The following is a 7,959-nucleotide window of genomic DNA, read 5'->3' as shown; positions in this document are numbered from 1 at the left end:
TAGAAGGAAAAATAATGTTTTCATGTGGGTGTTTCCATAGAAGATTTTGAGTGCACCTTTTTCATTGAGAGAGTTTTCCATTGCATAGAAAACCTAGAGCTTAAACTGAGAATTGCTAATTTACTTGTTCTGTGTCGAAGTAAATTAGCAAGTCACATATACACTTGCATCTCATTCATACCATAGTGCATGTCCAAGTATTCATGAGGTCGATCAGTTGGGTGTTAGTGGCATATGAAGCACACATAATAGCCCAGGTCAGTTCTATTCATTCAAGGAGATGAAGGCAGGTAGTTCAAAAGTTGAAAAATAACAAGGTGGTGATTGTGCAACCGTCTAGAGGAGTCTAGTCAGAAATAGCCAAGGTCAGAGCTATTCGTGTTGGTTATAAGTGTGTATGTGCTTATGCATATTCACATACTTAGCGCATTACTTTTCATTTGGCCTTCAGGAGTTAAGGCTCGCAATTGTTTACCTCGATTTGAGGTTTTACTGCATCAGCAAACCTCTTGTGTATGAGTTATTTATTTTTGCTTTGCCTTTTTGTTTGTGTGTTACTCTCTTCACGATTGATTTTGAAAACACAAATTCTGGGTTGCAAGGATTGATATGCTTCTGCAATCCCCTTACTACAGTTTGATATTTTAATCAAGTTAAAATTGAGTGTGATTTTCTTTTAAGCCTATTCACCCCCCTCCCCCCCCCCCCCAAAAAGGCTTAAACCAATTTCCATTCTAGTACTTTCATTTGGTTTGTCAATGTAACCAGGTGGATAACCAACTAGTTTGTAGCAAATTTTCCTAATGTGTCTCCGCAGCCTCCACATCCTGTGTCAAAAAGAGAGCCTTGAGGTGTAAGATGAACTTTTTGGGTTTTGGGTTGTTGTTGAGATGATTGATGCCTGGATTGGATAGGCAAGCCTCAAATTTCAGAATGAATTGACTTTATACTAGCTTGTTGGGATTCATCTTTATGGATATAAGTGAAAGCTTGAGTTAAAGTTGGTGGAGTAGTGAGTCACAGTAACTCACCTTCAGCCCTCTCATGTTTTGCATCAAGACCATTCAAGAAGATACATGTTGACCAATTTGAGTCATTCTGAAAGCCTTTGAGTGTAACTCATGTATTAGTGCGAAGTCAAACTCATTGAAGTATAAATTGTCTAGGGCTTTCCATTAAGTATCATCTCCCATCACTATGCTAAAAACCTTATCAGACGACGGGCCAAAACTGTGGTGTGATTTGGAGTGCCACCGTTGTAGAGCGAGCCGTTGTCTGATGAAAAATCAGACAACGGTGGAACACAGTTGTTTGATAAACACACAAACAACGGGTATGTGTTATAACTGTTGTGTGATGGCTCAGCAGATGCCATGCGCAGCAGTTGAGGCGCTGCCTTCAGATAATAGAACTTGTTTAAATCGGTTGTTTGTTAAGCTTTTCAGACAACAGAGTTCTAGTGTTTTCTGTTGTGTGAGAATAAATTATAAGACTTATTTTTTGAAAAAACCATTGTCTGATATATGAGAAATCTGTTATATGATCATTTGAATATTCATTTTACCTAATGAACAGTAGTGATCAAATGGAAATAAAATTGGATGCAAACAATCAAATGAATTAATAATAGTACTCCAACCAATATTTGAACTTCAAAATACATTGGATCCACCAAGATACAATTCGAATTGTTCATTGTTCCACAAAATCATGAATTGGTGACAATTTATTGTTTAACATTGCATCAGGGAAAAAAAAATTAGTGTGCTAGAAATGAATCAATGATTATCAGACTATCCCACTTCAGCCACGACTAATGCTCACTCCTGCTGCTTCTTTTTTTTTTTCTTTTGCTTTTGCCTCCCCATTAACTTGTGTCAAGAAGCTGCATACAATACTCCCACATCGAAAGCCACACTACCCATGAGCAACATGACAAAAAGACACATGCAAGAAGCTGCAGAGAAAGTATTAGGTACTTATCTAGCTAGTAAACCAAACATTAGTTAGCAATTGCTAAACCTTTAGATAAACAAAAATTACCAACTGCAGTAAGAGGCTTTATTGGGATATCTGAAGCAAATAAATTACAAACTAGGAGGGGGGAGGCTTTATTGGGATATCTGGCCTTCCTTGAATAAAATTTGCAATCTAACCGCTCCTATGTAGGATGTTTGAGGTACTGCACCAGTAATCCAAACACATAAGCAAAGCCTAAACAGAGCATCGACCTACTGAAAGCCAAACTAAATCCTAAAGAACTTCAAGTCTAATAGAACTTATAAATTTTTGGGCTTGCTCAAGCCTATCAAGGTATTTCTGCTTTAATTAATAAAATGATTGACTGTCACAGTGCACCACACATATTAATAAAAGTTAACAGTTAGAAAGAACAAGTTAAATGCAACCGCCCTACACAGATTTTGCAGACACACAAAAACACATTGAATCACACAACCCAACTTGATTTAGTAAATAAAAGTTTGGCACTAAACTGAGAGAATGACTTCAAAAGCTCTAATACTGAACACCAAGTTTCAAGGCTTCAACCGACAAACATGCCATATGACTGAAAATTGAAACAAGATGGAAAATCCATTTCTACATTATTTTTCAATATCTCAGAAATTTTTATCATTCAGAAATTGCAATCAAATCTATAAAGGGCAATATTGATCAAGGAACAATCCAAGTAATATGATTTGGTGCTGTAGCTGAGAGCCATGAGTGTTGTCCCTATGTCCACAACAGATCTAAATTAGACGCAGATAAGAAAATTAAAAAAAAAATTACTTGCTAGTGTTGTCACAATATCCTTCTCAGCTGAACTTTGTCACTGAAATGAAGAATATATTTTCAGCTAAAATAAAAACCACTTCACAAACCAATCAGCAACTGTCAAAGAAGAATTGTGGTAACCATATAGTATCTTCCCAATAATATTTTGGCACCATGGCATACAGAGAGGTTCTGTTTTTTTTTTTTTTACAAGAGAATATACAATATAAGATGGAAACGATGATCAACTGCACAAAAATTACAGTTTGCTTTCAGTACCCAAATTAAAACCTAACAACCTAACAATCTAGGCAATGGCATCAAAGTGCAAGCAAGTTACAACTAAAAACCCAATTTCATCACCACAATAATAAGCACTAAATAAGCAAATATGAGTCTTACTTATTTATGATGTCAAATTCTGGGTACCTTAAAATGAACTCGGAGATCGCTGCCATTGCCTTTTTGCAGGCTGATTTATCATTCCAAAACAATAAAACCATTAGATTGTCATGAACACTCACCAACTAAAACTTACACTAATTTCTTTAAGGCTAAGAAACAAACTCGTTAATTAAAACTCATCAGAAACCCACATCATAAGTGATCACTATAGAAACTAACCCAAAACCAAAACTCATGATAAACCCACATCAACCGAGCTCACAACTATCTTACCCTTCTTCAAATTTAAACACAAAACCCATTCATGGCAATTGTGGGATCCAGTATCTTGGCATATCATATAGTCATTGGATTCATGTTTAGTGTTTATCTAGGATGTGGTTAGTTTAAGAAGTAGGTCGGCCATGGTCAAGTTTACCATTCTGGCAATGCTACTGGAACTATGCTTGCTAGGCCAAAGCCAATGCTTAGAATAAACTGCAATACTTCTGAATTTAATTGAAAACCATAAGAAAAGAAGAAAAAAGAAATAAGGAATGTTTTATTTCTATTTGACTTCTGCAATACATTCTACATAGAAACAAATATGTAATGAACCTTGACATCCGGATGAATATGATTCAATTCATATGCATAAGTCTAAGTTACATGCACTGTAAATAGAATTCCAAGTTACATCCATAGGTCTCAAATGACAAACAGGACATCCTCATAACAGTACATGTGTCTCTAGGTTGATGAAAGAAGAGCTAATAGTATAGTTATCACAACTCCCAATCGTATAAATGCATCAATAGAACATAAGTATTTCATGACAGATCTGAATGAACAAACATGTATATTCAAAAAGTAAAAGTGTAAACATCAATTGATCTGTAGAAATGATCATGATAAAGGAGGTATATATTCACCTCTCTTTGATGAGCAACTCCAAATTGGACAGACCATAGATTCCAAATTCTACAAAAAAAAAAAAAAAATCCAACAATAAGTATTGTATTTGTATCATAACCAAATGTTATATCATACAACCTAGCTTTGTTATATCATACTCAAGTGTTGCAAGGATACATTCAATCCGAGACTTAAAATTACAACATAGCTCATAATTGTAAGGAAATGCTTACTCTATATTTGAGTACATTGGGTCGACGCTTTGATTTCTAAATTGACTTATCATTCTCTTTTATGATTCCATCTCCATCGAAGGAGGCAAAGTAGAAAGCCTGAAAGCAAAAAAAAAAAGTCAAAAAATAAAAATATAACTGTCAAAATCAAGCTTATAAATCATATTGCAGCCACTCCACTCCTCTCAAGAAAATTACCTGCTCAGATGGCCCAACTTGTTTAGATACAATGCTTCGCATATGTAAATGTACTGAATTAGTCCAAATTTAATACCAGGTGAATGTTAAACTGTGAAATACAACTTGAGAAACTTACACATGGCTGTGCAAAGATAAAAAAAGATAGAGAACATAGCAGCAGCATATGGAACCTACAACATTTCAAAATGTTATCCATACTGAGACAACAAAAGTTAGCTAAAACATATACCAGCTGCAATTACTGAAATTAATAGAGTTCTAGTAGCAATAGATTAAAACATATAACTTTAATTTCACAATAAAGAGGCTTGAGATTTCCAGAGAAGTTGCAAGTAGTACCCAGAAATCACATTAGTCCAGTTACACTTCTTCAAGTCTAAATGTTGCTCTTCACTTACCAATAGTGAAGCATGAAGGCCAACATCGGCCAGATTGCTGAAAAACTCAACAATTGCAGCTTGCGAAAATGTCAGGCTGCAAATCAAGTGCGACAAACTTACTAAATTTCATGGATTCGGAAATTGGGAAAATAATAATTGTTGGCTACTTTTATGGGTTCTACATAAATCAAAAATTGAAAAAAAAAAAAACAGAAAAGTGATGAAGAACTAAACCCGTGCCTGCGGCCACTCAAACGCAGCCAAGGGAGCTAGTTCTTCAATCCATCGGAGGAGAAAGTTAGGGTTTATTTTTGCTAGTATTGAGATTCTTAGCCAACCCCTCAATCACCTATCAACCATTGGTGAAATTTTCAATTGGAGATGTTACCAACCCTAGAATTGATTCGATCAAGAGACCAAATAAAAGGAAGAAGATAGATGAGTACCTGAAGACCAGAGGAGTGGCAATGGCAAGAGGTTCTCTGCGTGTGTATGCCCTGTGATGAGAGGAAGAGAACGAGAGAGGAAATAGATCTCGTGTGTCCGAGACAAGTGTTGATCGACACGGCAGAAAATAGAGGCGGGGGAGGGAAAAATAGGGTATGGAGTTGGGGGAGCGGAGCTTGGAAAGAAAGAAGATAGAAGAGAGAGGTGGGAAATGCTAACTACTTCCTCTCATTCATCTTCCTCTCCTCACTAACTACTTCTTGTTCTTTGTAGAGGCAGGAATTGTGTCGGAGTGCGGTGGAGTACGAGGGGGTCGCGAATAAGTTAAAGAGAGTGAGTTAGGTTTCGATGGTTGAAGAAATTTTGGGGTCGGGAGTTGAGGGGTTGGGGGGATGCAGGTTTCAGTGGAGTCGGACACGGAGGTTGGTTGTAGATAAAGATGGAGGTACTTGTCTTTCGAGGAGAGAAGAAGACAGATGAAAAAGAAATTGTGCTTTGATGGTGTTCTGTCCGGCCGTCTGGGTGTTGGAAAAAAATGTAGTGGGAGACAAAAGTCATTAGCCCTAGCCAATTAAGTTGTCAAACGCACCGGCTGTTGGCTATTTTTATTTTGTGTTCATGTATCAGACAACACATAATGAAGTTATGTTGTCTGATTCCCCACACATTAAATTTGAGTTGTGGCAGCTAGGAGGAAAAGTTCCGGCCTGTGTAAGCAAAGTTCAGTTTGGGAGCGGGGGAATGAATGACGCATCGAAACATCGAATATATCTTCCCTAATCATACAACACAAAAACAAAAACTGTTGTATGACAATTTGCAAACTACACTCATACAACAGATATAACTATTCTGTTGTGCAATGAAGTACCAATTTGGAGCCAAATTTGGGTCAATCTAGGAGGGAAATCTGCCGCTATTTTTTTTTTTATTCACACAACAGATTATTCTTGTAATCGTTGTGCAATGACCTTCTAGAAAAAAAACTTTAGAATTTTAACCATCTTATACAACAGAAATTTATTAAACACGTTGTGTGATTCACTTTCTTTCATCACACAACGCAATTTTTTTTTTCGTTGTACAAAAAGTGTAGTGTGATAAGGATTTTGGCATAGTGCATTGAATGAAGTTATCAAACTACGAACACAACGTACTAAATCAAAGAGGAAAAGAGGAAAAGAGAACACTGACAGACCGTGTGGTGTACTACGCGATCAGAATGTAATCATACGGTAGAAACTTCTTCTAAGGCAAACAATTGGCAATCTCAAACTCCAAGTTTGAACCAATGTTTTAAAAGGTTGAGGAGTAGCCGAGGCGTTTTCGGGAGAGCCTCAGCAAGGCGTTCGCCTTGAGGCGTAAGGCGTAAGCCTTACGTATAAATTAGTTGTATTTATGTATATAACTAGTCTTATATATAGAATATGTATTGTAACCAAAAACTAAAATTTGACAACCAAAATCAGACTACTCCCTCCCAATTACACAATGAAACTCAGAAACCAATCACACATATTGAAAAAAAAAAACAGAAGTTCGGAATTGTTTACATACAATTCTGATGGTAATGGCTCAAAGCTTAAAAGCTGATTATCAGCATCATTGTTACTGGCTTCACTGAGATCCCTCAAACTTCTCCTTGAAGGAGTCTTGTCTATGCAGCCACATCATGTGCCCCTGAAACTCACAAAACAAACATAATCGTCAGTTTCTCTATAAGATAATAACAGAAGCTATACCATAAGCTAATTATTAGTGATTAGTACTCTAGCCAGCCTCACTATACTTGAAGGTGTTTGATCTGTCATACAAGGAACATTACTGCAATAAGTAGAAACTTAATTGAGAAAGCAATTCTGCTAGAGGTAAAGTCAGCAACTTTGGCCATAATGAAACACCACTTCTTTGTTTTGATTACAAAATGATTACCAGAAACACATGATAATCCCAGGGCTATTATATATGAGTAATATGACCAAAGCACATGATAATCCCCAACACTATGGTCTACATATTCTGCAAACCTTGCCAATACCCATGTTCTTTCCTTCATTTAGTATCAATTGCTATCACTGCACCGATTGCAATCATACGTGATTTTCATTCATTTATGCTATTATCATAATCTCACATTCCCAGTTGCACCAAAGTGATTAATTGAACAAGAAAAACAGAACATTTGCTGCAAATCTGATTCATCAGCAAGATCGAGGAAATCAAATTCATACCTTAAATCCTTTGCTGCAAATCCGATTCCAACTCTCCAAGTGAGAAAATCTCTTGCTCCAAGTGCGAAAAAAGCCTCCTTTAGAGCCAAATCCTTGAGAAAACTCATGGGCTCTTGATGAGTTTATCAAATTTGTTGCCTGGGAATTGGGATTTGGAAGTGAAAGAGTCGGAGTTTTGATGGAGGAGGCTGAAGGAATTGAAAATGACTTCAGGTCGAGACCTGAAGGAGTTTAACTCTCAAAACACCAAAACGACGTCGTTTTGGTGGGGAAAAAAAAAAAAAAAACTCAGGCGTTCGCTTTAGACCCTTAAGGCGCGCCTTGTCCGCCTCTGCGCCTCACCTGCAAAACACACTCATTTTCTAGAGCACCTCGCGCTTTCTAATCCTT

Source organism: Rosa chinensis, chromosome 7 (assembly GCF_002994745.2).
Source record: "Rosa chinensis cultivar Old Blush chromosome 7, RchiOBHm-V2, whole genome shotgun sequence".
NCBI lineage: Eukaryota > Viridiplantae > Streptophyta > Magnoliopsida > Rosales > Rosaceae > Rosa > Rosa chinensis.
This window is presented reverse-complemented; position numbering follows the sequence as displayed.